Below are 10351 nucleotides of genomic sequence, written 5' to 3'. Positions count from 1 at the left end.
ATTAAAACAGCTAGAAAAGCCTTTATTGAAAGAAAAATGTCTGCACGCTGCTACAAATTGCATACTAATAATCTGGAGAAAAATAGTTCCGATGTGGGTGATTGTAGCATCCTCATCAGCGTCACAGGAGGATGTTTAGCATGCATCACTATGTTTATGTTCCCTGTGGCACAAAGATATTTGCATGCCAAGCCAAAGAGAGAAAGGGACTGGTCTGAGAGCAGACAAGCAGGCGGTGACATTGTACTGAGGCATTGCTCAAGACCCGGGTCACTTCCTTATGATGGAGTTACCCTTTCACAAGCATTTGCTCTGTAAGTCTCAGCAAGAGAGTGGTAAACTAAAATGCTGAATAAATAACTTGCATTTGGTGAAAGTAGATGATATGTGTTATACATTGGGCATTTTCTTATGCCTTTGTTTTACATTGCTTCCCATGTAGTTCTCCTGAGTAACTGAAGACCAACGCGAGCCTTTTTCCTGTGAATTTTCTGAAATTAGCCTCCAAAGCTTTTCTTTATCGTGGCAGTAGGAATAACATCCGCAGCTAGCCTAACTCCAGTAAAACTAATAATACATATGTTATTAAGTATAAGGGCTTGTGGTTATAGAAGCAAAGCTTCTAATGAGAGTTTTTTATTAATCTAACATGTATTTAGAGGATAAAGGTATTAATTATGTAAGTCCTCCTTCAGCTCTTACACAACTCTGGCAAACATCAGACTTAGAACAGACTGGATACAATTTATTTTGGGACTAGCCTAATTAATGTTGCTCAACTTGTGTATCTGCAGGAGAAGAGTAGTCAAAATACACAGAACAAAAAGAAGGTATAGACTTGTGGGAGATAGGAACATAACTGGTAGAAGTGGTAAGTTAGCAGGAGCTGAGATGTGCTGAAAAACAACGTAGGCTCTGCTGAGTAAAGACAGAGGTGCTGTAAAACTTGGTTTTTATCATTTTGGCTCAATCAAGTTCAATTTGATGTTCATAGTCCTGTGGGAAGTGAATTTCTGACAATATATTGGGGAGTGGCTGAGAGCTGTTCATGTGCTGAGAAGAAAGAAATGTTCTGGGAAAATCTACTGAAAGTTACCATCTTCTTTTGGTACATGTTGTAATAAATGATTTCCCATCTAGATTCCTAAATAAATATAGCTGAGAGTTTTCTTTTTTTCTGTTCCTAAATTTTGTATGTGGTATTCCATGTCAGGGAGCAGCAAGAACAGGGCTAGCCCTAGTGCAGGTAACGGGTGCCATGGGTGACCGCAGCACAGGCAGGACCTGAGAAGGGTAGTGGTAGTTCCAGGTGGTCAGCTTTGGTCTCAGACAAGGCAATGAGATGAGCCTGATCCAGGGAGCCCAGCTGGGAATGGCAGGAGGTGGCTCGGAAACAAGGCTATGACATAGGTCCGAGGTCAGTGCAGGGGACAGGGCAGGACATAATGCTGCCCCCATTGTCAGTTACTGAGGGTGGCTGCGGACAGGCACAGCTATCAGGTAGGACTGATGGCCCAGGCCTGAGTTGAAATAAAGCTCATGGATGAATGAACAGAGGGCATGTGGATGGAATTTCCAGGCAAGGCTGGTCAGGGTTTATTGCTATCAGTTAAGGATCAGTAGTGCACTCATGGCCCTGATGTTCAGGCAGGTGTGGAAGGAACAACATTCCAAAGGCTGTCATCTCTCCTTGTCACAGCTGTCTTCTTCTCAAGATCTTTGAGTAATATCAGTAGTGCACTTTCCTCTTATGTAGCAGTTTTTCCACACAGATCAAAACACTTTATGAAAATCAAGTGTGGTAGACTTCTTAATTTGACTATTTGGTTTACAGTGAAAGCTTACAGATGCTTTGGTGGTGAGTGGGAGTTTAAGATAGGTAACTTCTCACTGCTGTGTTGTGACAGAAACATTGGGTTGTTGGCTAAGCGCAATGCAGCCACCTTACGGAGGTGATGCCACAACTGATTGTAAGGATATAAAACAGCAAACTGTATTCAAAACCTTGGACTCAGTATTTATTCGATGAAAGCTTTATGAGCACTGTAGTTTTCCTACATCTCATAGCATGTCATCTCTCCTGATTAACATACTTAATCAGCTGTCTTCCTCTCTCACAGTGCTTGAGTAATACTAATTTAGGTTACACCCAGAGTAGTCATACACAGCCTGTACTTAGTTTGATGTCTGCTGTGTCTGGATCCAACATGTAAGAGTTTTTATTCCCCACCCCCAAAGGTGTTATTCCAAACATACTAGATGAAACCGTGCTTTATAAATCCTGTTGCTTTTATATTCTGAGACATCAGAGTGACATTGCTAGCTCAGCAAACTGTTTTTATTTAGGAAAATACAGGAACATGCAACATGTTTTGCTGAAGCACTGGCAAGAGTAACTTTAATTCATGCTTCTTGGTGTTGCAAATGTTACACTTAAGCTCTGTAGAAATCTGCTTCTTAAGTGAGGTAAGAACCAAGGTAGACCAAACTATTTAATCAGTGTTAGCCAATCTGTATTTGCCTGGGTTTCTTCATTCATACTCCTTAAAGAGTAAGGGATCGTGTCCTTAATTATATCGATGCTATCAGGATTAGGTGTATTTTGTTGAGCAGCAGTTCCCACATGAAGCACAAGCATACTCTGAATGAAAACACATTTCCTTGAGCTCTCTATAGGTCTAAGAGTGAACAACTGTGATCAGAACAAACCGTAATGCAACTATTTCAGTCAGAAAGATCTGTATACGTCATTGTTTGGAAAGCCTTTTACTCTATGAAGTTTCTATTCCTGGATAGCCTTAAATTTTCCAAGCCACGCAGCGGATTATTCATCACTGTGTTGTACTCAGTATAAGTATGAACCTCATGCTGGCTTTTCTGTTCTGCAAACTCTATGATGCTATCTCATATATGGCTTTCTGTACTAAAAGCACATTACTATACCTCAGTGGATCCTGTGCCTGGCATGCCTGTGACCTCCTGCAGGTCCTGATATATAGATCCTTTCCAGAGATCTGGTACAGGTACATGGAGCCTGCTATGGAGGGTGCTCAGGAGTCTTGCTTATTATGTATTACCAGGAACATGGGAACCACACCTGTGTAGTTCTTATCCACTTTTTGCTGTTGTTTTACATACTGAAGAGTAAGATACTGACTACAACAGCTAGCTTCCTCTTGTATAAAGTACTGGCTTATCAGAATGAAAACAGTGATGGGTAAATTTAATGGCAAAAATACATCATGTACAGCAGTTTTTCTGCACAGATCACAGCACTTTATAAAACTCAAATATAGCGGACTTATTATTTTGACTATTCAGTTTACAGTGAAAGTTCACATACTTTGGTGGTGAGTGGGAGTTTAAGATAGGTAACTTCTCCCTGCTCTGCTGTGACGGAAGCAGGGGGTTGTTGGCTAAGCGCACTGCAGCCACCTACAGAGGTGATGCCACAACTGTCTCTAATGACACAAAACAGGAAATATTGAAAATAAATACATGTAACTGGAACTTCCGGTGAATTTCAGTGGTACAGAACGTCGTAGCTGATTTTGGAACCTGGCCAGATTGGTGGAATTGAGGAACAGCTAAGAACAGCCTTTGGTGCAACTGTACTTTGGTTCCACACTGTCCTGGACAGGGAGGTTTGCTTATCTGGCACGGACAACAATGCTTCCTTCTGTTTTGGGCAGGTGCCTCTTGAGCATGTCTGTCCTAGAGCTGGTTAAAACTAACCCCACCTGGCTTCTGGGATCTGATTCAGACTTGGACATAAATGTGGTTACGTAGATGGAAAGAGAGGGAGTGTATCAGGTTTACCTGGCAAGGTTTTGGTAGTGGGGGGCTGCTGGGGTGGCCTCTGTGAGCAGAGCCCAGCAGCTGCCCCAGGTCAAATCAGAGCCAGCTCCAGACGGCTCCAAAAGGGATCTGCTGCTGGCCAGAGCTGAACCATGGGCGATGCCGGTTGGGCCTCTGGGAGAGCAGATTGAAGGAAGGGAAAAATCTGCCTAATTAGCCAGAAGCAACAGAAGCAATGGAATTTGTAAAACAAAACAAAAATCAAAACAATATTAAGAGTAGCCTTTTAGAATTTAATGTCTAAAATTCAGTCTGAGTATTGGAGCCTCAGTTTAGAGTACTATGAAGAAAAAAAAAAAAAAAAAAAAGAGAGAAAAAAAACCGCAAGCATCCTCAGCTTTCCTTAGGCTGACTAGATACTGACCACATCTGAAAGTCCATGCTTTAATGAACTGACAATCAGTCAAAGTTCCTTTTTGCTGAATGGGTTTCATAATTTTAGAAATTCTAGTAAGTCATAGTTTCCTCTTCATGTGGGAGAAAGATCTATGGGGAAGTTCTTTTTCCCCTGAAGCAGAGCTATTTACAGTACATTAACCTTTTGGAAACATGGGAAGGATAGGCAACGTGACACATTTGATTGTACTGAGATATGTTTGAATGGACAAAAAAAAAATCCTTGTAAATACTTTAAAATATAGAATAAAATGACAGGAAGTGTTGTTTTTATTGTCAATATTATAGGCTAAATTTTATTCTGTGTTGTCTGTAGTAAATCCAGGATGACTTTTATAAACTTACTGGAGTCTTTCTGGGCTTACACTGATGTAATTCAGGGATTAATTTGTCTGTCTCTGGTTTGGTCAGATGGTTTCTATTTGGTACTCCCATGAAATATAATTGTTTTCTTTTCTCATTTTGATGCTAATCTCATGATACATATACTGGAGTATGCTTATGTTTCTAGATAAACCTTAAAATATATATTTCTAATCACAGCTTCCGAGAAATTGGCTGCACTCCCTCACAGAATTTACTGTTGTATGATATTTGACAAGAGACTAATATATCCAAATGCTTTTCCTTCTAGTTCCAGTAAGTGGAATTCTGGACCAGAGTACTTTTGGATTAAATATTATGGGAGTTCATCATGCCTTTGTAAGTGATATTTGAAAGATATGTATGGAAATAAAGGGGTCCCTCAAAACATTTTAAATCCACATTGATTTGATGCAATTTAAGCAGTAATATTTTACTAAAAAAGGGTCTGTTGCCAGGAAGCATTCAGTCCAGCGGAGTGAGGCTACTAACAATGGGCATCCATTGCTAGAAGTGCCTGATTCTCATAAATCTGTTGGTTTGCCTTTACATTATTACAGCATCATGAGATAAAAAGGGCCTGAGCCCTCACTGTGGTCTCTGTGGCTCTTGTGTGACTGCTGCTGTTGCAAGGAGCGTTTCACTCTTCTGTATTTGTACCGGGGCTGGGGCTGCCAGCCCTCAGGGGTGCCTGTTTGTGCTCAACGGTTCATTTTTGGCTGCTTGTGTCATGTTCAGGAAAGGGAGGATGCTAGGGCTCTCTTTGTTTCCATTACATGCCTGTTATGAACACGCTGATATGTTAATTTTTATGAAACAAATGTTCCAGAAAGTTAAATATGATCACCATATAAAGCTAAACATGTGAAGAGATCCTGGTTCCAGACACACTAACCTGACCTCATAGCGAGGGTGCTAGAAAATTAATGCCATCAAGGACATTCACTGAGTAGAAATCTCAAGATTAAAATGAAACAACAAAAAATAATTTGAAATAGAGGCAGGAGGGATATGCAGAACACACTTCAGAAAAAAATGATGCTTTCTTTTATATTTCTACATATGGCATGTTCTGTAAAACAGTACAGTATCTTTCTTTCCACAATTCTTTCTTTATACATTTTCTTTATACATTTTTTTTTGTATCTTTCTTTATACAATACAGTATCTTTCTTTCCCCAGCTGAATACTGTGATGATCATGGCAATGATTTCTACCTTCTATTTTGAGCAATCATATACAAAGTTGAGGAAACAGTAAATAATAAATCATTAAAATAAATAGTAATAAAGAGTAGGTTATTTTTATAATGTGTAATAAAAAGAAATGAGGAAACTATCTTTCACTGATGTGTGATGATGAGCTCCTCACAAAGGAGCTGGCTAGCTGCAAATGGGTGTGCTAGTCACGGCAACCGTTTGCTTTGGGATGCTCTTTGCTTAATATGGCAAGGTCTCTCTGATGCTGCCTCTGGCCACTTTTTGCACTCTTCCTAGTGACATAAATCCTGATTCCAAATTACTTAGGTCCAGAGTTCTTGTTATCTCAAACTTACTATGTAGCATGTATCATCTCACAAGCTGGCATGCCATTCCCTTTAAAGAGTAAAAAGCAAGAATATTTCATAGTACAATTTTGAAGCATGACTAATATTGATCATGATTGATCCTTTTATAACAATATTCCTATGTTAAACCAATATTTCTTCTTGACACTTTGAGGAGCAAGAGCATGTCACAGCTGGCTTTGCAAACACAACTTCTATGCACTTCCTTTATAAGCATTGACATTTCTGGGAGAGGTCTGGCTTGGAAAATCAGAGCAGAGGGAAACAATGGCACAGATGTTAAATCACCAATGAATTTAAGGCTCTGAGTCTCTTATAGACAATATTCTAATTCTGTACATTAGTTCCATCTTATCATCCAGTTAGTAGTCTCATTAGTTCAAATAGTAACAAAAAGAACTGTAGAAAGGCAGCAAATGAGATCCTATGCCATAGGAATTAAAAGGACACTGTGCTGGCTCTCATAGCATGGCTGACCCCAGAGACATCTGGATCACAACAAAATGGCTTTGGTTAATTGGTTAATTGGTTAACCAAAAATGGTTTTGGTTATTTGGTTAGTACATTGGCTAAACTAAGATTCTACCATGACTTTGAGATGTTATTAAGACACCAGTACTGTATTTTTATTATTGATTTTGACTTACAATTGGCTCAGAAGCTGAGTTTTTTAAAAAATATACATAATGAAATATTGGGACGCTTACACAGGACATTTCCATACTGCTCTCTGTCTGGCTGGATGCCCTGTTTGAAAACAGTTATGCTCCCATGATCTCAGGGCACCTTCTGATTGTCTTCCCACTCCTTGAACATCAGTGTGTGCTCACTCATAACAATATACAGATTTATATATAGATTCTTCTGTACATATATATGAGTATACAGTTATGCACAAATAGATATTTTAATACAGATACACTTTAGATATGTTTTTATATACATGCATATACATATATATTACTATGAATAAAGGTATCTTTATATATGCACATACATATGTGTATACAAACAGACATAAATATACATATATATCTATCTTTATATGTATGAAGATATTTAAATTGAATATAATAAGGAAATAAGGAAAGTAAGGGAACACCCCAAAAGGTTTCCTGAAAAAGACCACAAAACCAAAAGAAGTAGCCAACAGGTTCATGAACTAGAATATATGTATATATTTTTGAGATGCATTTCCTTTTCAGAGTTTTCATATATAGAAATAGTGAGTGTGGGTGGCACGGAGCTCCCCTCATCCATGGCTGTGGGATGTGTGTCCCACACCTGTGAGCCCATGGCACAGGACAGTGCAGGGCAGTGTGAGTTCCTCTCCCTTATGTCCAGGACACCGCAGAAAGTTGCAGAAAGCTGCAGAAACCTCTGGCAGAGTGGCTGAGGAGGGGGGCCAGGAGTGCGTCATGGCCCAGCTGTGTCCTGGCCTGGGCCTGTGGCTTCACAAAGCCAGGTAATGCCGACAAGCACAGGGAGCAGCCACCCTCAGTCACCATGGGCAGCCCCTGCCCCTGCCTGGGACTCTCCCCGCCTCAGGCCAAGGCTGTCAGTCCCACATCTCCCTGGTGGCTGGCAGACACCCGTCCTGGGGTGGCCGTGTCACACACTCACAGCAACGTGGGCCACCGCCAGCCTGCTACCTGCTGTGGCATGGGCACTGCATCACTGGGGTTGGTGCCCAGAGATAATATTTTTGATGCTTTATCTTGATGTTGGTGTCCTTGTAGAAAGTAGCAAATCCCTTCAGCTGAGTGGCTGAGGACAGGAGTGCTCCATGGTCTGGTCGTGTCCCTGTGTGAGCCTCCAGCTCTAGAGGATGAAAAAGGAAGAGCCGACAACTGTCTCACCAGGGACAACCCCTACATCCCTACCCAGACCCAGCCGTTCCTGTCCTTGTCCCACTCCCCACCTCAGCCCTTGCTCATCTGCTCCTTGCCTCCATCCTGGGTGGCTGTGTCATCTCTGACATGGGCCACAGCCAACATTCTGCTGCTGTGACACAGCCACCACATCACCAGGGCAGGTGCCAGGAGCTGATGGAAGGCCCAGCCCTTGGCTGCCCAGAGGAAAAGGTCTGTCGCTCTTTTGCCTTGCTCAAATGTAGTGGGAAGGACAAATCCCATAACTCATGCCCATGAGGAAAATAACTGACATGGAGAGCTCTCTGTCACTCCTGTCTGTGGGGACAGCCTCTTGACCAGGTTTGTGGTCACCTCGTGGCCCTTCACTACCCTGTGCCACCTCATGTCACCTCCCCTGGGCCTCCTCCTTGCTGTCAAGGCCAGGACAGTGGGAGGTGAAGCTCAGCACGAGGCTGCAGACCTCATTGGTAAAATAAATAAATGGATTGTCTAAACACTGGGGGGCAATTCAGGTGTTTAATACTTACCTAGTGGCACTTTGGCTGCCTTAAAGCCTAATACCCTATGAATATACATGAAACTGGCAGATTGGACACTGTACCTGGGAAAAATGCATGCCTGTAGATCAGCCAGGAGGGGTGCACTAGGGCATCTCATATTGCATTAAATATGTATTTTAATCCCAGTTATAACACCTAGAAGCACACTGGCTTCATCTAAGGCCAGGTAGCTCACCCCTGTTGCACAGAGCAGGGCTCAGCTGGCAGGACCAGGCTGTGCAGCATCACTTCAGGGTTTGTGAGAAATCTCACCTGACCTGAACCTACAACAGCCACCTACACCAGAACAGGGCAGGGCTGACACAAAAGTGGCACCTGGAGGTCTCAGACACCCCACAAATTTCCAAATGACACTGGGTGTTTGTTGGTTAGGAACTGAACACTTTGTACAGAATAATTCATATGCTTAAAGTTAGGTGTCCAGTGCACTTCAGATATCCTGGGGTACCTGGTCTGATCCCCAATGGGCACTGCAGGGACCTCCCATAGATCCTGTGTCATATAGGGCAGCTCTATGGCATGGGAGTGTGAAGTTGAGCCTGAAAAAGGGCGTGTGCTGGATGGACGGTGTTTTAATTTTTGTTTCTTACTACTCAAGCCTATTTTAACTGGTGAAAAAATATTTTTTTTCCCAAGTCAAGTCTCTTTTGCCCATGACAGTAACTTGTAATCAATCTCACTGTCTTCACCTCAACTCATGAGCTTTTTTACCCTATTTCTCCCCTGTTCTGCTGAGGAGGAATAGTGAGTGAGTTTAGTCATTTTAGTTTACGAACTCTTCTGCTATATGGTCCTAAATTGGTTAATGCTTGTAATGCTGTAAAAATTTGAACACATATTTTTTCTGTGTTGTTGATTGCATTCCACTGGGAAAATACAGAAATGGTTGAACCAAGAGATAAAGGAGATGGCGTAGATTCTCCAAAGAGGAACATCTCCACAATATTACCTGGGAGAACTGAGAACAGGGCTCCCCTATTTTGTTGGGAATTTGTGTTATTTCCCCATGGATGTAAGCTATGCTTAATGGACTGACTGGTAGCTCTTTAACAGTGTATAGAACTAATGCTCATCATCTTTTTAAATCAATAAACAAAGTAGCAAACATGCAATAGAAACTACACAAACCATATCCATAAGGAGGAATGCAACACTGGCTTTCATTCCACATTGTGAGGAGCTCAGGCAGTTTCAGTTCAAAGAGTTTCTGGCCATTCATTCCTAAATCTGTGTTGCATGTCTTAGCCATTTCTATGCTATATGGGGAGGTTGTGCCATGCATCAGATCAGTTTAATGAATCCCATCTGTTGTGAAGAGGCAGATTCAGTGTTCTTGCACTTGGGATATCTATCTAAAGATGGCACTCTCTTTTAATCTCCTCCAGCATATAAATTTGAATTCTTTGGTAAACCTAAGGAGGATCTATTGAGATTGCTAAAGAATCCACAGGTGAAATATACTAGGTAAAAAATAAATGCAGAGTTGATGATTGCCACATATGACAAAGCACAGTGATGAGTCCTTATCCTTCTTCTGTAGGTGAATAACAACTCAATCAAAAGAGATAAAAGGTGTCTGAAACCAAATGCTACTTATCCTTTCATTTTAGTGACTACATGCTTACTAAATTATTTCATTTTTTTTAATTACACAGCTATCCAAATACAGTTTTTGAAAATAACTTTATTTTCAAATATGTATTTTTCTCCTGAAATATTCAAATAATTACCCT

Source organism: Oxyura jamaicensis, chromosome 1, assembly GCF_011077185.1.
Source record: "Oxyura jamaicensis isolate SHBP4307 breed ruddy duck chromosome 1, BPBGC_Ojam_1.0, whole genome shotgun sequence".
NCBI classification, from domain to species: domain Eukaryota; kingdom Metazoa; phylum Chordata; class Aves; order Anseriformes; family Anatidae; genus Oxyura; species Oxyura jamaicensis.
The sequence above is the reverse complement of the archived record's forward strand: the minus strand, read 5'-3'. Positions refer to the sequence as shown.